At 40.7% G+C, this 24,592-nt stretch overlaps 1 long non-coding RNA gene across 1 annotated transcript; it reads right to left on the bottom strand.

Moving 5' to 3' along the window:
* Positions 1–7,797: 7,797 nt before the first annotated feature.
* Positions 7,798–17,625, bottom strand: LOC135983975 (uncharacterized). Its single transcript, XR_010601862.1, has 3 exons — positions 17,412–17,625; positions 14,725–14,848; positions 7,798–10,667 (listed from the first exon to the last, which is right to left on the bottom strand). It is a non-coding gene; the product is annotated as an uncharacterized LOC135983975 (long non-coding RNA).
* Between the last annotated feature and the right edge of the window lie 6,967 nt (positions 17,626–24,592).

Here is a 24,592-nt window from a genome sequence, read left to right as displayed (position 1 = left end):
CTCCTGTAATCACTTAATTCCAGGAGCTGGGGCTTAAAGGAAAACCCCAATTATTGCAAAATTTACACTAAAAATCCAATAGTTTGCGAAACGAGTTGTGCCCCCAAACCTCGTCTGTGTGAACCAGTTGTAAAATAGGTTACAATCTGTCCTTTAAATATTGGGTTTGAATTTTTCTGTTTATATTAATGCTTGTGAAAAGATTCTACAGCAGAACAGTATTTGTATTTGAAATGGGTGCTTGCTGGATGAATAAAATGTCAAAATATTACACAAATACATTAAGAGCAAGAGGAAGAGCTCAATGAGGGGAGGGAGAGATAATAACAGAAACATTTTGGAAATGGCAGTAGTGCTAAATTAATTTTTTGTTTCAGTTTTCATCAGAAAGGATAGCCGCAACCTGACATCTAACATAGTGAATACCAGTGAAAATGAGGTAGGATCTGAGCCTAAAATTAGGGAAAGAACAAGTTAAAAGTTATTTAGACAAGTTAGATGTCTTCAATTTGTCAGGGTCTGAGGGAAATACATCCTAAAATACTCTAGTAGCTGACTGAGGAGATATCTTTGCAACTATCTTTGAAAACTCTTGGAAGACAGTTGAGATTCCAGAGGACTGAAAGATGGCAGCTTCCCAGTCATTGGATGCTGCGAGCAGCCGTTCCTGCGGACGCTCAGGTAAACAAAGCATCTCGCGGCCCGCCAAGGGCTTACCCTGAACAAGCCATGAACTAAGTTTGGGAACTCCTGCCTTATAACATGGACTAGAGATATTATAAGTAGAATTAATACATGCAGCATCCTACAAGTGTTCCATAAAGTCTAAAGGCATTTTTATAACTAATATATTTGTTAATAATACTAACACACAGGTAAGGCAGATTGGTTTTCAGCTATGCATTTGTCAGTGTTGAGTGAGGCCTAGGAAGAGCTGGCACCTGGTCTGTCAGAATCACACCAATCTGATTTTAACTTCCACAGTGACACATGCAGATAGAAGTGATCTCCTAGAAAGCCACCTCCCAAACAATATGAGGGTTTTATCAATCAGAGTATATGTCTTGAAGTAAACAGGAAGACAATAGAATTTGAGACTTGGTATAATAGGTTTCCTTTGACTAATACCACCAAATAAGACAAATAACCACTTTTAAAACCAGCTATAATTTCTGAGTGGTCTACAAAACTAGCCACATGTAGAATGAATTGCATCAGTCCCATCTAGAGATTCCAACACTATAGATTACTTTGACAAGATTTAGATTTGTCAAAAACTTCTTTAATGCTCAAAAAGAGGTTCAGTTTAGAAGATGATTAAGGCTGTTTTGGTTTAATTTTATTTACAAATGTGCAAAGTAGCCAGTTGCCAAAAACAACAAAAACCCTAAGAGTAGCTGGATCTAGCTTTAAAGTGAATCCTGTTGGACCTAAATGATGTTGAGAAAGGTAAGATGTTTCTCATGTGTGGGTTATTTAGACTCTGTCCACAGCTATACATTCATTTTAGATAGGCACAGCTAGCAAACAGTAGCCAGGAGTGGGATGCCAGGAAGAGGGGTTAATCTCGAGTGGTAATCCCCTGATTACTGTCTTTCTCTACCTTACCTTCCCCTGGGGATTTATTTGTGGTATAATAGAGCTGATAAATTTTAAAGATTGTTAATTTTTGTATGCTTCCTAACAATTATTGTATGAAACAAACATTTCAGTGCAGAATGGTCATATCCCTCAGGCTGTTTTATTTGACCCTCACAGCAGCCTATAAATGAATCTTCTTTTTGGTTGCCATAACTGGGACCAGAATAGCAACATATAAACCCTAACAAAAAAATATTTCCCCTTAGTAAGCAAGATTATTTTTTAAACAAACTAGATAAATCTCAAGTAGTTTAGGTCTCATTTTATATGTGCCTAAAAATTGTTATAATCTTGGTAGAAAGTTTTTAATACAAATATATGGTTCTTAGCTTATTTTTGAAGAGAAAAAGGGAAAATACCTAATTGCCTAATCAAAAAAACCTGTCCCTGCACCCAGGGTTGTTCATGAACTGCTCTCCCCCTATTTCAATAGGGTCTCATGATCCCCCTTAAGAGACAGACACATAGAGTGTAACAGTGGGCACACAGCCTTGTTACACTCAGGAGATTGGGAAGGCATTCTGGGGTAGAATGCCTGGTAGTGCACCCTCTTGGGTGTGGTGGCTCTGTAAGACTCCTAACATGGGACGATCCTGAAAAAGGCAAAGCTGAGCCCAGAGAAATAACAAACAAGTAATAGTCAGCACCAGCACATGGCCTACACAAAAATATGATGTATCCTGCATGATTCTTGTGATAAATTTATATTGTAACAATATTAAATAAAGATTGGGACTGGTCCTATGATCCTTGTGCACTCCAAACTTCCATTGATTTCACTAGGAGATGTGTGCATGCAAACAATGAAGAGATGGGCCCTTGCCTACCACAAGCATTCAAAATTCATGAATCAAGCCCCCCACAATCATGAGATTAGCACAGGGGTCGGCAACCTCTGGCACGCAGCTCACCAGGGTAAGCCCTCTGGCGGGCCGGGCCGGTTTGTTTACCTGCCGTGTCCGCAGGTTCGGCCGATTGCAGTGCCCACTGGCCGCGGTTCACCACTCCAAGCCAATGGGGGCTGCAGGAAGTGGCATGGGCAAGGGATGTGCTGGCCGTGGCTTTCCGCCACCCCCATTGGCCTGGAGGGGCAAACCGCGGCCAATGGGCACCACAATCGGCTGAACCTGCGGACACAGCAGGTAAACAAACCGGCCCGGCCCGCCAGAGGGCTTACCCCTCTTAGGCCTGGTCTATACTACCCGCCTGAATCGGCGGGTAGAAATCGACCTCTCGGGGATCGATTTATCGCGTCCCGTCGGGACGCAACAATCGATCCCCGAATCGGCGCTCTTACTCCACCAGGGGAGGTGGTAGTAAGAGCCGCCGGCGGGAAGCCGCAGAAGTCGATTTTGCCGCCGTCCTCACAACAGGGTAAGTTGGCTGCGATACGCCGAATTCAGCTACGCTATTCACGTAGCTGAATTTGCGTATCTTAAATCGACTCCCCCCTGTAGTGTAGATGTACCCTTACAGGGGTTACCGACCCCTGGATTAGCATAAAACCTGTGAGCTTTTCTTTTTGTAGGATGGTTTCTTTTGTACCTGTGGGTTTTTGAAATGTTTAGGGATCACATTTTCAAGTTTTTCCCCATAAAAATGTAGATTAAAAATGTACTTTTTTATAAAAATGAAACCTGAGAGTGTCATGTAATCACATGGCTCCAGGAGCCAGGGCTTTAAAACAAACAACAACAACAACAACAAAAATTCATGCACACCACAAGCAGTATATAGTAAGATTCATGACAAAAGCAAAACCCCAACAAGATTTTAAAAAACTGTACTAATCCTAGAATTGTATTTGTACCATTATGCTGGTGCTCAAATGTGGAAATAAAACAAATTAAGTTCTAAAATATACATGAATAATTTCTCACTAATCACACTCCACTAAAATAAAGTTAAATGCATGCTTAGGTAATAGTATTCTTTACTAATGGTCTATTTTATTTGATTATATTCCTGCTACTGAAGAGACAGCCGATTGGTTTTAGATAAAGCTGTTCTGTCTTCATTAACTAGAAAGGAAAAAGAGAATTTCAGCCATATACCTTAGAGCATAGTAAAATTGTTTCCATATACCACATCAAGTTGGATCAACCTTTGGGTATCTGTGACTCAAAAACCACTTACTACCAACTGGCAAGGGGTACAGAGACTTTACGGAAATCTTGAGTCTGGTGTGTACATTCTAGTACAAAGAATGTTGTATGAGATGTTAAATGAAAGCTGGTGTCACGCTGATCAGCAATATCGTACTGAAATGTGTTTATAGATACTATGTATATATACATTGAAAATATGTTCTTAAAGTCCATAAGGACTGGTCACCAGCAGAGGTGAAAAACAAAGTTCTGATCAGACAAGAGATGTTTATCCATCTGTTTATATGTAAATTGAGTCATTGGTGATCCCTCAGAGTTCAAGGATGATTGTCTTACATGGAATGATATCCAGTTATCGCTGGTGGATCTGCAGGTGTCTAATGAAACCAATCCAGGATTCTCAAAAACTTGTCACAATTGGGGCAGGCATTTCCCAATGGAAGGGGAGTCGGGCTGCAACACAATTTTTCCTCCTTTCCTATTTCTCCATTTCCTGTTGTCTCTCAAAATACTGGACTCTTTTCCACTAGGTACTTTTCCATTTTGGTTGGTCAAGGGCTTGGGTTTCCCCATGAGTTTATGTCAATATTGCACTTCTTCATGTTGGCTTTGAAGGTGCATTTGAAGCACTTTTTTTGCCCACCCCTTATCTGTTGACCCTGGCTTAGTTGTGAGTACATAACCTGCGTTGTGTGTCAATTTTTATGGCAGTCAAAGAACATGATCAGCCCAAAGGAGTTGGTGATGTATAGCTTCAGTGATGGATGTTCTGGCTTGGTACAGAACACTGGTGTTGGTGTGTCGGTCATCCCATTTGTTTTGGAAGATCTTGTGGAGGCACCATTGATGGTATTCTTCAAGTACCTTGAGGTTTCTATGGTACATGACCCAGGTTTTGGCATGATACAAGAGAGCACTGGCTCATTATAGGTGGTGTTGAATTTCCTCATCAATGTCAGCTTTCTGCAACAGCTGACAAGATAAAGGAAGTGCTCAGCATTCTCCAGGGTCTCTTTATTGATCTGAATTATGGGAGCAGGATCCTGGTGATTTGGAGCCTGGTGGAGTACTTTAGTTTTCTTGATATTGAGTGTGAGGCCTCAGAGAAAGTATGGATTATTTTTTTCAGGATCTTCTTTCAAGTGGGTGCACAGGGCATAGTCATCTGCTTATTGGACTTCAATGACTGATTTGGTGCTTCCTGGTTGAGAATCCCAGTGTTCCCTCTCACGCAGCATGGACAGCCAATTTGAGCACTTTCCAGTGATCTTCAAGGCTCTCCATCTCAGTTTTGATATTCCTCAGTTTCTCATTGAGGCACTGCTGAAAAGATCATGTTTAGTTGGGTCCTTAAGACTCTCAATGTTAATCTTCCATCTGGCTGATATCTTCTGCATTTTTCATTTTGGTGTGAGTTTGATGGAAGTGATGCAGCAGATAAGCTGATGGTCCAGCCACTCACCCGTATCAGTCATCACTTAGGTGATGTAAATGTCTTCATGTATAATGACATAGTCAATGCTTAGATTGTGGGTATTCCCACAATGTGTTTAACTTTTTCTTTTGACAGAACATGGTGTTCATGATAATTAGGTCATGTTCCATGCATTTGGTCAGGAGAAGAATTCTGTTGGAATTGGTATTGCCATTCCAAATCTCTAATTCACATCCAAATCTTGCATTAAAATGGGATGGCGTAGAGAATTTAGTCAAGGTTGAAGTAAAATTCTTCTTTGGTTTCATCATCAGCATCAAGGTTTGGAACATATGCACTGATGAGTGTTGCATGCTGATTCTTGGCAATTGTAAGGTGGAGGGTGATGAGTCATTCATTGATGCTAACTGGTAATTCCAAGGGTTGGCTGACCATTTTGTTTTTGATAGTAGAACCAAAGCCATAGATTTGTCATTTATAATCACCAGCTAATTTCCAGAAAAAAAGTGTAACCATTACCTTGTTCTTTGAGCTGTCCTCCTGCACATTGGGTCTCAGTCAGTGCAGCAATATCAATGTCATATCTCCTGAGTTCTCTGGACATGATTGCTATTCCTCATTCTGACTGGTTACTTTTTGTGTTGTCCATCAGGGTTTGAACATTCTAGGTTCCAAATTTCATTGTTCAGTTTCGACCTTGGTAAGCTGATCCCCCAAATGGATAACTGTGTCACGAGGGGAGGCAAGGCAGACTATGTTTAGGGCACCTTTTCTAGCCCTCTCTGTATGTGGGGTGAGTAGAGTGTATCCTAAAATGGGCTGCTCAGTTGCAGCTGCTGTGTGTGTCACTCCTGCCTCTGTCCAAATGCAAAAATGACCATCTGATAGCTGCCGCCTGTGTGCCAGTCTGTGGCTAAGAGCTTTTGGTCATCCTTGTCCTGCTTCTGTCACCACTTGCTGATCACTAAAGGACTTGAACATGAATATGAAAGACACCTGTGCGTGAATTTTTTTAACGTGGAGATACAGTTGAACACCAGTGTCCACATGAGGCTTGACTGGATGAGGATCAAAATCCAATAGCAAGGAAACCAAGCCAATTGGAGACCTTCATCCTGTTGAAGCTTTCATCCATCTTCACAGCCATTAAGATAAATTGTTTCTTCAACCGCGTGCTCTGGCTTTGAAGACTTGGCAGCAGAGATTGTAATGCTGTTGATCTGGAACCTCTCCTTCAACCTTGCAGCCTTGGGTGACTCTGCCAGGAGTGTGAGACTCCCAACAGCATCGCTCTGAGGATCATGGGAACACTCAAGCTGCTTTACCACATCAAAATAGTAATCCAGGGGGTGGACATAAATTGAGTATTGTCTCATTCACAATGGGCTCCCTGGTATTGGTCTGAACTGAATGTAAATAGAGTCTTTCTGAAGTTCTGACAATCCTTTAAGCAAGAAGAGAAAAACAGCAGGGGAAGAGATTTTTATCTAGAGGTGCACTTCAAAAGGCTTACCTGACTCTATTTGGGGGGCAGAGAAGACACCTGGGTACAATTCACTGCAGAAACAAATAAATAAATAAATAATAAAAAGGGCAACACCAAGACCCCTTTTTCATGAAGCAATCAGGCTTTGTTGAAAATTCCAAAGGAAACTTTGGTTGAGCTAAACTTCTTTAGACAGGAGGTAACCTGTTAGTTAAGTTTGGTCTCAAGAAAGTGTGTTATGACTTTTTTTGTGACCACCTGTTTCCAATATTCTTTCTTACTATTACTTGAATCTCTTTTCTTTGATAAATCAGCCTTTGTGTTTGTTTGTTTTCATTGTAACTATATCTCAGTGCTGTGGAATTCAGCAAAATTATGGTGCAAAGTTGGATTTCGCAAGCTGGTGTGTACTGTTTTCTTGGAAACAGCAGGGCTGGTAATTTTGAGAGTATTCAGTGGATAAGTGGTTGGATACTGCAGGGAATGCTCCGTGTATTTGGGGGTCGTGTATCTGTCCCTACCTGAACAGAGAAAGCAAATCATGCAGGGGCCTGGAAGGTAGTTCTTGTATCACCAAAGGCTGGCAGATTCAGTGAGCTGATCCACAGCAGGCATATACAAGACAGCCTTGCACTAAGGCAGGGAGTGGCGAGTACAAGCCTAGGTAGCCCTCAGGAGCATGAGAGTATTCTGTGGATTTTCAGTCTTTGTTATATAGATGAGGCTTGAACCAATGCCACGTAAGTGTCTGGAAAGCACCAGTATATAAAAGGGAATTAATTTTTAATCAATGTGGAAAAAAAATTACATCTGAATAATTAAGCATAATAGAAAGTCTGCAGGATTGTTACTTCCACAAAGGGTGTCTATAGTAGGATATAAGTATGTGAACATGTAAGACAATTTGCATCATTATGAATGAGAAACTACGTTTTTCTTTAGGGGATAGATTAGTATTTTAGAATCATAGCTGTACATAATTCAAAAAAGGCTTACAGAGAAAGGCCAGTGGTTTAAGTTCAACATGTTCTTATAAAGCAGCATAAAAGAATCATCCATGGCTGAGGCAAAGAGATCAGATTAGTGTTTTAATTAACTTTAAAATAAATCAGAATGAATCTTTCCTGTCTGTAACATTTAAAAAACCCTACATCTTCCACTGAAGAATAAAAAGTATGTTCAAGCATAAATTGTATTTTTTCATACACAACTACTTTTGATATTTATCATTTTCTTTGTTCCAGATATCCTGCAAATCATGCTTTATTCCTAGATGCAAGAAATATGCTGATTAGGAGTTGCTTATACTGGCTGTTTAATAGTGAAGTTTATTTCCAGAAATAGTTGGTCCATAATAATTAGACTAGCCCTTTTCCAAACATGCCATACAAAGATACATAATATTCAGGTTAGCTTTTGGTAACCTCTGGTCATTTAAATCATATCTAACAAAGCAGCGTAGGTGACGTCTTCCTATGGTATAAATTGCTAGAGGTCCATTGACTCCAATAGTGCTACACTGATTTACAACAACTGAGGATCTGGCCCAATAGCTTGGCTTTGTTTAATTTTATTGGAGTTCCCCTATCCCCCCAAAAAAACCAACAACTAGTACCAGTAGCAAGTATTACAATAAGAAGATTGTCAAAGTAGTGTAAATATCAAAACATTGTAATTACATTGCTATACCTTCTTCAGTTAAAGGTAAAAGTTATAGTTTAAAAGAAAAATACTCCTGTCCTAGAAGAAGTTAACCCATTTGATTGTCTACTGCTACAAAAGGATTACATTATTCTATCATTGTTTTAGTGAGGTAAGTGGGAGTGAAAAAGTGTTCTCCGAAGACATATATCTCAGTGCACTACAATGCTTTGGCCTTTGTACCATCTCAGGAATGTCTATTGTTTTATAGTTCTTCAAGGAGACCCAGCAGGAGGCATTCCCATGCTAAGATAGTAAGACTGCCCCTGGAGTTTCAGTGATCAATTCCCTTTTTACCAAGTTGTAAAAGACACTACAGTCACAGTAGCCAGCTGGAATAACAGACAAAAATATGATGTGGTCGAGTCCTTGGTTCTGATAAGAGGTGGAAGGAAGATATATCTCCAGTGAAATAACAGTCACGCAATAATGGATTACTTTTTTTCTTAAAAGTTCCTGACTCATTAGATTCTTTCAGTGAAAGGGAACAAAAGGAGTCCCAGGAATGCTGTAACAATTGCTATTAAATTATGTGTATTACTATAAATGCCTAGAAGCTCCAGTCATGAACCAGGGCGCCATTGTACTAGGCATTGTGAAAACACAGAACCAAAAAGGTCATGTCCTGACCCAAAGAGCTTACAACCCAAGTATTAGACAAAATACAGCAGATGGAAATAGACAGGGAAGTATAAGGAAACAATAACAAGCACGCAGTATTGCTCAGCTGGCATTATGGGCAGTAGTCTCTGCAAATTATGTTCCTAACCACCATCAATATTTTTGTAGGTATCATGACAAAGGAGAGTTTTAAGAAGAGACTTGATGGATTATGACGTGGCTGTACACACGTTTATAGGAAACCCTTCCCAAATATGAGAGGCACCATGGGAAAAGTATGAAGGTGTTTGAACAAAAATGTAACAAGTGGGCAATGAAGGCTGTCACTGACCAATAAAAAGTGAGAGTCAACATCCCAATAGCACATAACAGATGACAGGCTGTGAAAGTGAGGATAAGTAGTTTATTTCAGCTGAAGAATGGAATTAGTAGAGAGATGCAGAGCGTGGGGTGACATGGTCAAAGTGACAAACTAGGAAAATGATACTAACAGCAGTATTTTGAATGATCGTATTATACTGGATCATATTATACTTTTTCTGCTAGACTGAACAGGCCATTACTGAATATTTGTTCCTCATCTGGATACTTATAGCTCACCACTTAAAACTTCTCTTTGTTAAGGTATGCTTTTTCTAATCGTTTAATCATTCTTATGGCTCTTCTCTGACCCTTTCTTATTTAGCAACATCCTTCTTGAATTGTGGGCACCAGAACTGGACACACTACTATCTAGGAGATATCCCACAATGCAGTGTCATTAGTGCTGATATGAACAATCACCAGTGGATCCTTGCCCATAGACTTCAGAAACCTATCCAGTCTTAGAGTGAAATTTTGCACCTTGGCTCTGGGAAGGAAGCACATTGAGCTGTTGTCCACTTGTCCCTTGCAGAAAGTTCTTTTGAATATTGAATCTCCAATAAGGATCATCTGTATTCATTGGACAGCTGGGAAATTCTTTGGTGGTAAGCTTCATTTTTATAGGTTGGGCTGAGTGGCCATCCACATGTGTGTCCTGTATATCTCTCCATTCCCTTGGAGCTGCTGGATCCTAACAAATATCTTTACTAATGTCCAGATTGAGGGCCCGCTATTGATTTGAAATTTCTAGATGATGAACTAGATGATCTCAAGGTCCCTTCCAGCCCTCCATTGGTATTATATTACACCCGCATATTAGTTGTATTTCTTAGTACAACCTCCTTCTACTTTCTCATGCAAAATAAATGTGAATTACAAAACTAATGCCAGACAATTCCAAATTACACAACTGCATCATTTACAATGGTCTCCGTCCTTTGTCCCTGATACTCCATAGAAATGACACACATATGCACAGGTTTCAGTTTGTTTTAGTCCAATATAATGGTAAGGAACCAAACTATTAGATTCTTCTATCAGTTTTAACAGTGTAAATCTAGACTAATTCAATTTATTTCAGTGGAGTTTATAGGGATGTACACCAATGTAACAGAAAGTAGAATCCAGTCCAATTGTTCTCTTTCAATCCTGCAGAGTTGAGCTCTGAAGCTTGTAAATCATTTTTGTCTCCATCATAAGTTCACAGTGCCTCATTTCCATGGTAACCTCCAATTCACCAGTGACCAGTTCTGTAGTTATATTTTCTTCTCTTGGCTTTTTCAACAAATGGTTGAGAACTGGCAAGTGTCTGCTAAAAGATAAAGGTCTCACCTCAGAGTTTAGTGGAAACAAATCTGCCCGTTATAACATCTAGCTTTCTGGGATGATGTCAAGAACCAAGTCTGTGTGAAGTTACAGGCAGAAAAACTGTATTGCTTGACTGATGTCCGGTTACATGCCTTTTGGGAGGTTACTGGCTAAAATATCTAACTTGGTTAGCTGATGTCAGAGTACAGGCATCTGTGAGGTTTGCTGGTTCAGTACCTCTACCTTGCTGAGCCAAAGTAAAACATCGGCTACCTGCAAATTGCCTTTTCCGTGTTTATTTTCCCTGAATAAATCAGAAGGATGAAACTCTGAGCAGCAAGGTAAGGTGACATCACTACTGGAAGAACCACCAGGGATCTTACAGATATAGTGTGACTAAAGCAACAGCTACACTGCAGATACTGACTGATAAACTGCTCTGACTATTCTGAGCTGAGTGAAGTGGCTGGTGAGAAAAGAAATTCAATACACATGAAAGAATAGAAATGGAAATTATACAGCTGAGAATTCAGTGTTTTAGCTACCCTAATACAAATATCTTCTCCTGCCCTGGGGAAGCAGAGAAAGCAGATGAACCTGGGATTTTGTAAAACAAATTCTACTTTCAATTATCTCCCTTTCTCTACTTTTACATAGATCTACTCCTACTCCCTATCCCATCTCACACACTAAATCACATATCTCCCCTTCCCTTCTCCTCATATATTCCCATCCTGTGTCACTTCCCTACCTCTTCAGACTCTCTTTCCCTTACCCATCATTTCACATCTCTTTCCTCTTTTCACTCTTACCCTACAATGTCCCTGGTTGACTGTGGCTGCAATGCCTACCCACACTTCTGGTTTATTTTTCCTTCTAACCCTACTGCCATAACAATTCAAGAACAGTATGGACTTTAATAACCATTTTTTTCTCATTGGTTTTCTGCCTGTTCTGTGGTAATGCTGTCATATACACTCCCCTGCCTATCCATAATCCCCATTGAACACCTATTATTTTCCATCATATCCTTCTGAATCCAGTGTTGTAAAATAATTCACTCTCCAAACAGCAACACAGGTTCATTCCCTACTTCCTACTAACTGCTTTATCAAAGGTGGGGTGGAAAAATGATTCCAGGGATGTAGGGTGTAAATATACGACTGGTTCCCTCTTGGCTTGGAGCTAAGAATTTGCCAATAGCCCCAAAAAAATCATATGGGTTTTTAATAGGTTAAAAAAAAAATCACATTTCCATGGATTTAAACAGCTAGCTTTCAGCTTTTCCACTCATTTATTTATAGGACTCTCAAGACTTTTCACAGTTTCCATTAGCGTAGTATACAGTGTTCAAGCATACCAAACGTAGTCTTTGGTTATTGGCTGTAAAATTAATGTACATGATGTAAAGTTACCAGAAACTGTATCCTGTACTATTTGCCTTTTTTAGTTAAATACAAAGTATGCACTGGGATATGAGAGTAATCCTAGTAGCATTAAAAGTAGTAAATAGATTTTAAGAGGCATTTCTATTAAAAACAAATAGTTTGGAGGTGATTGGTTAATAGTTTTGTCTTGCTGGCCTGATTTTGAAAAGTGGCCTTTAACTCTGCAGAAAAAAAAAATTGCACCCACAAATAATTGCAAGGCTCACAGGTAATAAACACAGATAATTGTACATCAATGATTGAGTCTGCATAGTAGTTTGACATCTAAGTGCTATGTTATTATGGTAATCTTTTTATCTCCCAAATTCCAAGCAGAAAACTGGATACCAATCTGATATGATTATATAGTCCACAAAGTACTAATTTACTTACTAATCTTTTTTTGGTATGGTTGTTTGGGAAAGCTATGGCTGCAAGCCTTATCAGGTTTTACTCAAGAGATATTTTGTAAAAAAAAAAAAACAACTTTACACAAATATCATGTATTGCAAGCAAACAAGGTAATTTGTTCATGAACAAGAGTCCTATTTGTCATTGTCCTATTTCAGTGACCAATCAGGGAGCACACAACACAAACATTTGGTGATATTATGGATAAAAGATACATTATACAGTAGCGGGAATAGTCAAAATGAACACTTGAACTGAACATATCAGAAGATAAGTTTTATTTGCATATACTGTTTCATGAATACTTGTGAACAACACACATTCACAAAATTCAGGATCAGTTCATTAATGTTTCAAAAACAAAAGGGGGAAATGATAGAAAGCTCATTTATTCATAATGAAAAACTTGGCCAACTTAGACCTCATACACCACTAGGTAACAATTAAATCTGTAATTCGAGTAGATTTGTAAAGCTACTATTGGTCTAAAAAAAAAAAAAGTGCAGTTACATGTTATGATGCTATCTGATTAGAGTATGACCATGTGAATCATTGTTGCTACTACTGTTATATAATTGCAACAAATCTTATACAAAGTGTGATGCATGGCCAGAAAGGGTTAAGCAGCTTGCAGGCTAATTGACCCAGATTCACTCTTTAGGAACATACTGGTAGATAATGTTTGTGTGTTTACATAAATATAGTTAGAAGTTAACAATGTAATGGAACAGTCCCTGTCTATGCTGTATTCTGTTAATTCAGAGATCAAAAGGACATCTTAACATTTAAATGATCTGTAAACATAGTGACATCACTGTATTCACCTGCGAATGGTGGAAAAAAAAATACAGGCAATTGCCTTATGTTAATCCCTGTAATTAATTACTGGTGATGCCTAGGAAATAGGTTTACTTGAAAGTCTCCATGATTGCCTATTGCTCGCCTAAGGATTCCAACCTGTCAAGAGAAGGCCTGGAACTGTATAAAAACACCTTGGGACCTGATTTTTTTTAAAAAATCTCAGATCTGCTTGATTCTTCATACAGGGGAAGCTTAAGTCATAAGGCTGAGATCTTCAGTCGTAACTGGATCCCCTGAATATGGACATTGGACTATAACCTATGGACTAATTCTGAAAGAACTCTTTGCAACTACAAATCTCACCATCTCTACTATGAACTGATTGCAGAACTGTACTCATGTCTATATGTATATTGGTCTTTAAACCAATACTCTCTTTTCTTTTTTGATAAATTTTAGTTTAGTTAATAAGAATTGGCTGTAAGCCAGTATTTGGGTAAGAACTAGAATATGCATTAACCTGGAAGGTAATATGTTCGATCCTTTGGGATTGATAGAATTTTCTTATATGATGATTAAGATTTTCAGTAATCCTCATCATATTTGACTTGAGTGTGTGGGTGGAGGCCTGAGGCTGGATTGCTTTAAGGCAGGAGTTCCCAAACTTGGTTTGCGGCTTGTTCAGGGTAAGCACCTGGCGGGCTGCGAGACGCTTTGTTTACCTGAGCATCCACAGGTATGCCTACTCGCATCTCCCAGTGGCTGTGTTTCGCCGTTCCCAGATAATGGGAGCTGTGGGTAGAGCAATGAATTTTATAATTTTAAGTTAATAGGAAGATAAATTGAAATATTTCCTAGTAGAATGAAAACAGCAACACATAAATAGAGAGCCTAAATTTTGATTCTTTGAGAAAAGGAATTGCCCCGTAATGACTGAGGATAATAATTTACATTCTAATTACTGGAAATGAAATTTGTTTTGAAACTGCATACAATATAACCTAGCCCATATGGGATCGGAGTGTTATAAACCAACATATTTTTTTTTCCTTTTTCTATCCCTCCCATATCTTGACTTTTTTCCTTCACCCCCTCAACTAATTGATCATGGCAAGTTTATCATTGGCTCTCCTGGTTCTTCAGTTGCTTGCAGTTTGGTTCTCCCTCACTTTAGCCACACGTTGATGCATCTGAAGATCTGAATTTGTTTCAGTACATTGCAGTCCCTGTAGCTCTAATTATAGTGAACATTGCAGAGTGAAATTATTTGGTGGCAAAAAAAAAAAAAAAATCACTAAAATGTTCAGTTGTGTTTCATTTTCTCTAATTCAGGGATTGACAACCTTTGGCACGCGACTCGCCAGGGTAAGCACCCTGGCAGGCCGGGCCAAGCACCCTGGCAGGCTGGGCCAGTTTGTTTACCTGCAGCGTCCACAGGTTCAGCCGATCGCATATCCCACTGGCCGCGGTTCACTGCTCCAGGCCAATGGGAGCCGCGGGTTGTTCTAATGGATTGTTCGAGGGTATCTTTTAAGAGGAGAAAAATCTGTTAAAAAAGCAATTGTTTCACTGTCATCCCTTGGTGGATATGGTTAATGGAACAGAAATATATTAAAGAATAGTTATTTGTAATTGAGAAGAGTTCTGAATTTTGAATATACTTTGATTTACTGAATTAAATTTTATTTGGCAGAAATTACAGTATTCTATATCAAGCAGCATTATCCTCTGTCCTTTGTTATAATTTATTCACTTTAGTAATTGATCATATGTGCAAACCTTCAAAAATTGAGTATTAAATTCTTACCACATATGAAAGTGTCAGTGGCCCTGCAAAAAGTGACAGCGTCGTAAATCCATGCAAGCAGCACCACGAGGCCATCAAAACAGATGATAACAGCCAGAAAAAAATATTAAACTTACTTTTCCAGCATTAGTGTCGCAGTATCAATGACTGAATTAATTTAGGTTGGCTGGGTGGAGGGAATTCAATTGCTGTTCTCCATTTTTACAAGATTTGAATCCTGAGATATAGTGCAGCACATATTTTACACTTATTAGAATGCCATGACTTTTGACATGGAGAGGTGTAATGCTTGACTGTGCAGCTAATGGAAAAGAATGAATGATATACAACCAAAGAGTGTAAAGCCATATATGCCCCTAATGTGGCCATATTCTGCAGATCCTGCAATTCCCAAGGGATTAAAGCAGACATCAGAAAGAATTATCACCAACTTTATCATGGCTGGCACTTGGCTCTAGTTAATACCTAAATTAAAAACCAACCCACAGCTACAGATTTCTAGATACTCTTAAACATAGGGCCAATTTTCAGAGAATTTTTCTTAATTTTCCCACAATGGCCTCAATTCTGGGTTGTGCCCTGTGTTGACTTTGCACTATTCCACCAGCACAGAACAGTCCTAAACCCAAAGTATCAGGCTAGAAGCAGATCTTTGCTACCTATGGGAAGCCTCAGTTAGCATAGAGGCACTAAGGTTGGCTCCTAAGCCAACCCTCCCAGCTAACAGTGAGTGGGAGTGGCCAGGAAAATGGAATAATTGAATTCCCCTGCATGCTGGTGATTCCAGTTACTATTAGCAGCTGCTGCATGTCAGAGAGCTTTGAAGGAAATTCTAAACTGTGACATGTTACCAGCATGTCCCCTTATTGTGGAAGTGAAAAGAGTATCTCTTTGCTTTAATGTCTTCTGTTATATTTGTTTTTAATAGTGCCAACATTTCTTCAGGGATCCGCTAACATTTCATTTTGGAGTTTATGGCTCTTAAAGGGTATTCTGTGCATACTATAGTTTGGGCACAATGTTAGAGAGATTTGTCACGTGTCAGTAGTAAGCAATTCACTGACCAAAACAGATCACAGACCTCTATTTAAAAATATCTTTCTATATTTTAGAGTAGTTTTGATTTTAAAAAGAGCTTATTGTATCAGTAGAATTTGTCTTTTCAAGCTACGCCTGTGAAAGTTGATTCAGCCTGAAAATAATTTATCCTTTGCTGAAAATACAAGGTTTCAGCACAAGGACTCATTTCTGATACAATTAATGGGAGAAAAATCATTGCAAGTGTTTTTGTGTTTGTTTGTAATGCCTTATAATGGAGTCATGAACAGGAGCAGGCCAGCTCACTGCATCTGAAGGCTCCTGAGAGGAAGGACAGACCCCTCCTCAAAGATACAACTATTTGAAAGTAACCTAAACAAATTGGAAGTGCCTGAGATGGAGGACAGAGTCTTAGGACAACTCAGTTTAGATTCCAGGAGAGGGAGGACAGGAAGCTGAAGGAAAGTCAGAGTAGGATCCAGGATTGTTGGAAGCAAAAGGGAAAAGCTAATTTCAAGAGCATTACATAACCAAAGAGGTTTCTGGGCTAGTCATGTGGTTTCTATGAGCCAGATAATCAACTAATGTAATTTGGCTCAGATCCACTGACTTCAGTAGAGCTACTAACATTTACGCCAGCTGACTCACAGGGAACATAATAAAATTGCTTGACATGAGCATGGATTGGACAATCTTGTTCCCTGAGTATTAGTATCAGATGATGGTTGCTTTTTAATATAACTGATTAATCACATCAAAACTACATCAAAAACACATTAAATCCTGATCAGTGCATAATATACCTTTGCCAAAAAAAAAAAAAAAATAGACAATGTTACCTAGAGAGAAGAAATGCTTAATGTAATCTCCTTACAGCAATGCTAAAGGATAGGGCCTTTGCAGGAGAATCCAAAATAAAGGAAAATGCAGTTATAGTCTGTATGTGAAGATAAAATTTCAAATAGGGAAGGAAGGAGGCAACAGAATATAGGATTATATGACAGAAGCATGTTCCCTATAGCAGCATGTTCTCATCGCTAAGGCACTTCATCATGCCTAATTGCAACATTGCAAGGGGTCCTTATCTCTGGCACCTCTTTTTGGGCTCAGACTTTCAATTGCCTCTTCAGCCTGTCTTCTCCCAATTCCCCTGCCGCTTGTTTTGTGGTTGGCCAACAGCCAAGTCACATAAAAGTCTAATCCCTTTCCAGAGTAGCATGAACAAGTCCAAACAAATCTTCGAAATAATAGCCATTCCCCTCACCTTGTATTTCCCTTGTTGTCTGTTCCTCAGAGCTTCCCCTGCAGGAAGGTAACCTGCTCCTGTAGAGTTCTTCTTCATTGTCTCCTGTCTGTTAAACCCTATTCTTGGGCTTAGCTCTACCAGAGAGACCTGTCTCCTCTGCAGTCTTTCCCCAACTGAGCTCTCTCAGTCAATTAACAAGTATTGGCTCCATCTCCTCCAGCCAGGAAACAAATTCCCCCTGACCCCTCTCCCCTCAGGTGCAGAACATGACTATTTCAGGCCCTTCCCATTGCTTTGCAGGTAATGGCAGTTAAGTCCCATCACAGACTCACACAGCAAAGCTATAGTAAGATGGTAACAAGTATATTTAGATAACAGGCCTTTTGCTCATTTTCCAGAGAAATGTAAAAAAAAGAGCTATTTTTCTTGGGTTCTGACTGATCATTAGAGGGTTCAGGTAAGGATTCATGTGCAAAAGGTGGTAAGAAGCATGGAAAGGGAATCTGTTTAGAAAATAGATTGTAAGCTGTAAGGGACTGGATCTGAATTTTTCTCTGGATCCTCAAGCCCCGTACAGCTTGAAAGCTATCTTCTCTTCTTTGCTACAAACTCTTTTTGCCAGGTTGACAGATTGTGGAGTTTTCGGACCACATTTCCCCTCCCCAGTGGCATGAAGGAACCTTGGTGCATCCCCATAGGGTCAGGCATGATGCTGCAGGTGAACCCCTGCCTCTGCTTCCCTCCATACCAGCAATGAACAAGTTCATGTTTCCATGTATAGTATTTAAGAGGAAAGCAGAACACACAAACAAACAAAAGGTGCAGTCAATTATTCCCCAGGAAACTCTCCACCTTTGGGTTAATTAGTCACTATATCATCCCTCCAGCCCCAGTGCACTCTCAAGGTGCCCTTTGTTGGGCATTCAGCTGGATGGCAGTCTTCTCCCCAGAAGTACATCACTCCATGCTAAACTAGGCCCTAGTAACTCTCCAAGGGACACCTCATTCAATTAATTCTCTTGGGCTGCTCCTTAACTGCAAGTACTTTCTCTCTGGGCCTGTTCCACTTTCTGTGAGTATCTGCTCCCGTGGGAAATACCACATGGCACAGCTTCCTAACCAGCTATGCTGAGGATCCTTTTTGCTCTGGGGCTCTCTGACTAATCTCTCCTAAGCCTTTATTAGGTCCAGTTTCTCCATATCTAATTAACTATCCACACACAGATCTTTTTCTGTCACAGGTAGGCTGGGTGCCTGACCCCCTTAGAAGCCATCCCCGTGTGACACCACCCAGAGAAGGTGAGGCTAAAATCTTCTCTATATAGTATCCAAATGGGGAGAGGGGTGACAGAGAAAAAGTAGACCTTAAATACTTGATACCTACAAGCATTAAGGAAATATTATAGAGTATCAACACAATATTTATGTCCAGTTATTTTAATTCAATCCAAGCTATTTCAAGTACAATTAAAATAGCAGAGCTATTAATTCATCAGCAGTTGTAATATGCTCATATGTTTCTTAAGAAAGGTAAGTGGAGGAATAGAAAAAAGAAAGAAATCCCATTGTTACCCAGTTAATATGTAACTGTTGCCAAGGTAAGAAGAGAGACCAATGCACAGCGGGGGTAAGGCTAGGGATAAGGCCCTGGAACTATTACAGCCATGGGTGAATCGGTGCTTTGAGGAGCCACTGAATGGCTACTGTTGCTTAATTTAAGAGCTGGTCAGTGGACCCTTCCCAGCAATCAGGTGATGTAGCCAAACAGGCAGCCTACTGGGCTAGCTGCTCTTGTTAAGTTGTACAGATAACTGGTTCTCCTGAAGGTCCTGATCCCTGAAAGTGTGTGAAAAACCTAGTAATACAACTTTTTACCCCTACTATATCCTTATTTGAAGACAATATCCTGGGCTTAACATTCATTAAAAAAATGTACCTCAGCTTTTTCCAACCCCTTTAGCATCACAAATACATTAGGCTATCTCCTTTACTGACTTGCTTCCAGTGAGCATATTTTCTGTTTTTCAAAAGGATGTCAGGGTTTGCCTAATATACTCCCCAATGCTAGCAGGTGTTGAACCTGCTTGGAAAGGGTTAGATTTTTTTTTTTTTTTTGCTGACACACTCAGGCAGGCAGGATGGTATTACCCTATCTATAAAGAATTGTCTGGCTATGCCGAAAGAATGACAGGAGACATTAGATATGGGTTTAATCAGGCCACAACTTTATTATTAGATAGAAGTCTGGGACTAAACCGGCGGATGAAATGTGCAGTGCAGGTGAAAAATGTATGTCCTTCCAGCAGATCCACTGCCGGGACCCTTTAATTCCAACCAACTTTTTTGGGGGGGGGCTTCCACCAGCTCCGCCCCTTTTCATCCAGATCCCTCCAGCAATTCCCTTGCCAGGACCTTACCAACCTCCCCCCCCCTTGTAGTAGGGGTTAAGGTGGACTATAATGATGGGGGTTGGCTTCTTGCTGTACCAATCGGAGGAGTCCCCAACTGCCCCCGGCTTACTCAATTACTAAGCACCTCTCCTTAATTCCTTTTCCAAGCCATTTTTCCATTCTTTTTGTGCCTTAATTTATGGAGTACCTGCACTAAACATCCACTACAAAGGAGGCACCAGCCATTAGCTAGGCTGCCTCCTCCCCACACCCAGCCGGATTCCCAGACATCTCCCAATGCCCTCTTTTATATCAGCCAAAAATATGGCAGCACCTGAATCTGACAGGTGTACCCCATCCTCCCGAAATAACTGCGGTGACCCATAGAATATGCCAGGATGTGAAATTACTGTCCCCCCGCCAGGGCACCAAGAATTTGGCCACTTCCCTGTTCATATACTTCCTGGTTTTGTCCACCCTGGCGGGGTTTATTGCTCCCTGCCAGACCCTGCGCTGAAGCATATCCGACCAGACAATGTTAACGCCCGGAAAAATTGCCAGGATCAGGTCCCTCCTAGTTCGAAGCATTAACTCCATCCCTGTAAGTGTTCCCAGATCATTTTCTCCCAGGTGTATCACCAATATATCCGGTGGCCGCTGATGTGCCTGCACAGCATACAACAGCAGTATCAGTCGATCCCATAACATGCCCATCCGTGTGTGCCAAATGAGTAATGTGTCACCACAGAATCCCACCTGGGAGCCCTTGGGCAACCTAGATGCATGTCTACACACCCAAAATACAATACTGTGCCCACAGATCAACACTCTCGTGTGTATAACCAGCTGTCCCATATCTGAAATGAGAACACAACCGATTAATGTTGATTTTCCACCTGTGGACTTACATAAGATCGGTATGCATTAGACTGCCAGCGCCCGATTGTCTGAATAGCCTCTGCTTCCATACCTATCTGTGCTGCTGCAATAGCTGCCCCTATTCTGAATGAGTGGGAACCAAATTAATGGGCTGGCAGCCCCAACCTCATTAGCTCCCATCTCAACATGGTAATCAATTGATATGCCGTGAGGGGACTCCTGACTCCATGTACAAAAAGGGGGCCTTCTCCCTTCCACCCTCAATACCCAAATGGGGCAGACCCCAGGCTGGCCACCCTCCAATAGGGTAACGAATGCACCCCAGCCGACCTGATCAGTCTTTGACCTTTGCAATTGTAATATCACTGCATGCTTGTGCCCGCTTATGTCACGAAATTCCAAAGCCTTTCCCATAGAATCCCTGATGGACCCAGGCATTAGTTCACTGATCCTGAAAGTACCAAAAAATGTTGTCAAGAATGCTGCCCTGAATAGGGACGCTTCCTGTGCGCTATTACGTATGACACTGAGGATGTGAAGGAGGTCCCTGAGCGTGGAAACCCTGATGGAACGACGGGAATCCTCCCTGGATCCATGGCTACATGACCATCCCGCCAAAAACCTTCGAACTAAGAAACCCCCACAAGGGGGTTTGCCTACTGACAAATGTAATGGCCAAAAGGTGATTCAAAATTGTGGAGGACGCCAGTTGACTGGTTGCCAATGACAGCATGTACCGCCGCACCTGTTCCTCTGTAATGGGTCACATTGCCGACTGGCCTTCCTGCTCCTGAAATTGTATGAATTCATTAAATTTTTTCTCATAGCTGTGCCACGTGTGTGGTGCCACTGATCTCTGGACCACACTGACAACCATTCTACGCCAAGGTTCCCTACCATGAACAACATTTGTCTGGGTTCATGGATGGTGATCCCTGCCCTGTGCATCTATCGTTGCTCCTGAAATCACCTGAGCGGGATGTCCTGGATCGGCGTGACCTGTTCTGCTTTCTACAGCCTGTAGTGCTGTGGAAACAACTTCCTACGCAATACATTTAATTAATCATATCAGCTGCATGCTAACTGGCCCCCCATCAGACGCTGCTAGTTCAGTTGGGTGAGCGAGAGCTGCAGCTGGATCCCCCACTTCCCCAAGCCCAATAGGCCGTCTGTAACAATCCAGTACACTTGTGTGAGTAAATACTGCACCTGGTGCCCCCATTTCCCCAAGCCTGAAAGGCTGACTTTGATAAGCTGGTGAACTACCCCAGGCTCCCCCAGCTACTTGCCCTTGCTGTATGGATTCTGCCCCTTGATTGCCCTGGGGCCAGCCAACTGCACTGTGCCCTCCCTGTGTGTGATTTGATTGCTTTCTGGGTTCCTATGGTAATGAAACTAACTGGGGGGGGGGCAAATTCACCCCATCCCATTGTGTTCTGGCTACAGCAAGGAAAAACTGCACCATTATCCCCTAAACATTCATTTAAACTGCAACTGCTATGAGAGGGGCCCGCTCCCCCCTCCTTTTCCTTCTTATACCTATACCCCCTATAAAGAACTCTACCTCCCTTTGTAAATCTGTTCTCCTACTGCTACCCCATTCCACTGGTGCCAGAGGAAAAGAAGAATTAAGCCTTGTCTTTTGTGCACCCCAGAAAATATCATATTGCCTCTAAATCCATGGTATGCCCACATCTTGAATACTGCATGCAGATGTGGTCACCCTATCTCAAAAAAAGATATATTGGGAATTGGAAAAGGTTCAGAAAAGGGCAACAAAAATGATTAGGGGTATGGAACAGCTTCCATATGAGGAGAGATTAATAAGACTGGGACTTTTCAGCTTGGAAAAGAGGCGACTAAGGGGGGATATGATAGAGGTCTATTAAATAATGACAGGTGTGGAGAAAGTAAATACGGAAGTGTTATTTACTCCTTCTCATAACATAAGAACTACAGGTCACCAAATGAAATTAATAGGCAGCAGGTTTAAAACAAACAAAAGGAAGTATTTCGTCACACAATGCCCAGTAAACCTGTGGAACTCTTTGCCCAAGGATGTTGTGGAGGTCAACGCTATAACACAGTTCAAAAATAACTAGATAAATTCATGGAAGATAGTTCTTTCAATGGCTTTTAGCCGGGATGGGCAGGGATAGTGTCCCTAGCCTTTGTTAGTCAGAAGCTGGGAATGGGTGACAGGGCATGGATAATTCGATGATTACCTGTTCTGTTCATTCCCTCTGGGGCACCTGGCATTTGCTGCTGTTGGAAGACAGGATACTGGGCAAGATGGACCTTTGCTCTGACCAAGTAAGGCCATTCTCATGTTCTTATGTTATGTTCTTATGTTCTTATTCATATGTGACGTCTCAGGACCCTGGCTGTCTGCACCACCCCAACCTATAGGCAATTTCATTAAAGTATGTTTGGCAACAATTTCAGCATTCGACCCACCAGTGGGTAATAGATCATTTTTTTCCAGCTCCATAACTATTAGATTTCTAAAAGGATTGGACAGATTATATCCTCAAGAGCAAGAACCTGTTTCCCCATGGGATCTCAACCTTGTGCTAACAAAATTAATGGGACCTCCCTTTGAACCTTTCACAACTTGCTCCCTACTCCACCTCTCTATGAAAGTGGCATTTCTGATTGTGATAACTTCAGCAAGAAGAGTGGGTGAATTGAGGTACTTGGTCTCAGAACTTCCTTATAGAGTTTTCCATAAGGACTAAATTTACCTCTGCCTTCACCCAAAATTATTCACAAAGGTGGTTTCCAATTTCTACATTAACCAGGCACTTTATTTACCTACATTTTCCCAAAGCCTCACATGCATACAGTTGAGCAGAAGCTTCATTTGTTGGACGTGAGGAGATCATTAGCCTGCTTGGATCGCAACAGATGATATCTCAAAAAATCCTATGAAAGACTGCTAAATCCAAACTCCAAATTTAGGAAAGGGTCATGATGAAATTACAAATAGCTTTAAATTTATTGTTTTTAACCAAAATATTCCCCGTCTGTCAAAGTTTTCTGTCTTCAGTCAGTACTGTGTTTATAGCAAATGTTGACATATTTTAAAATGCTGGTTTTAAGTTATCCAACTAAAAAATAGGAAACGTTATGTATTGTAGTTTTCCACAGATTCATAGATTCTCGGACTGGAAGGGACCTCGAGAGGTCATCGAGTCCAGTCCCCTGCCCTCATGGCAGGACCAAATACTGTCGACCGTCCCGGAGAGACATTTATCTAACTTACTCTTAAATATCTCCAGAGATGGAGATTCCACAACCTCCCTAGGCAGTTTATTCCAGTGTTTAACCACCCTGACAGTTAGGAACTTTTTCCTAATGTCCAACCTAAACTTCCCTTGCTGCAGTTTAAGCCCGTGGCTTCTTGTTCTATCCTTAAAGATTAAGGTGAACAAGTTTTCGCCCTCCTCCTCATGACACCCTTTTAGATACCTGAAAACTGCTATTATGTCCCCTCTCAGTCTTCTCTTTTCCAAACTAAACAAACCCAATTCTTTTAGCCTTCATTCATAGGTCATGTTCTCAAGACCTTTAATCATTCTTGTTGCTCTTCTCTGTTGGTAAGCAACATTTCCTTCCACCTCTATCCTTCAAATTGTGTGATTGGAATTACTTCTGGGCTGACATAAGACATTTAAATTTGAAATATGTTTTCTGATGAAGGTGCAAGTGACTTTAAATTGGAAGTGTCATCTGATCTTTAATATTTACCAAAGTGAAAGAAACAACTCATGAGCAATGAATAGGGGACTAATGGCTGTTTGTCAGCATTCATACATTCAAAAATGGATAAAAAAGTTTCCAACAGACAAAACCCAAGTTATGCTGTTTATCATAAAGGGCTTGATCCTACAGATTTTTTTGCTGGCAAAACTTTTTGAAGTCAATGGG

The sequence above is a fragment of the Chrysemys picta genome, chromosome 1 (genome assembly GCF_011386835.1).
Source record: "Chrysemys picta bellii isolate R12L10 chromosome 1, ASM1138683v2, whole genome shotgun sequence".
NCBI classification, from domain to species: Eukaryota; Metazoa; Chordata; order Testudines; family Emydidae; genus Chrysemys; species Chrysemys picta.
Note: the sequence above shows the minus strand (reverse complement) of the source record. Positions and strands in the feature narration are given on the sequence as shown.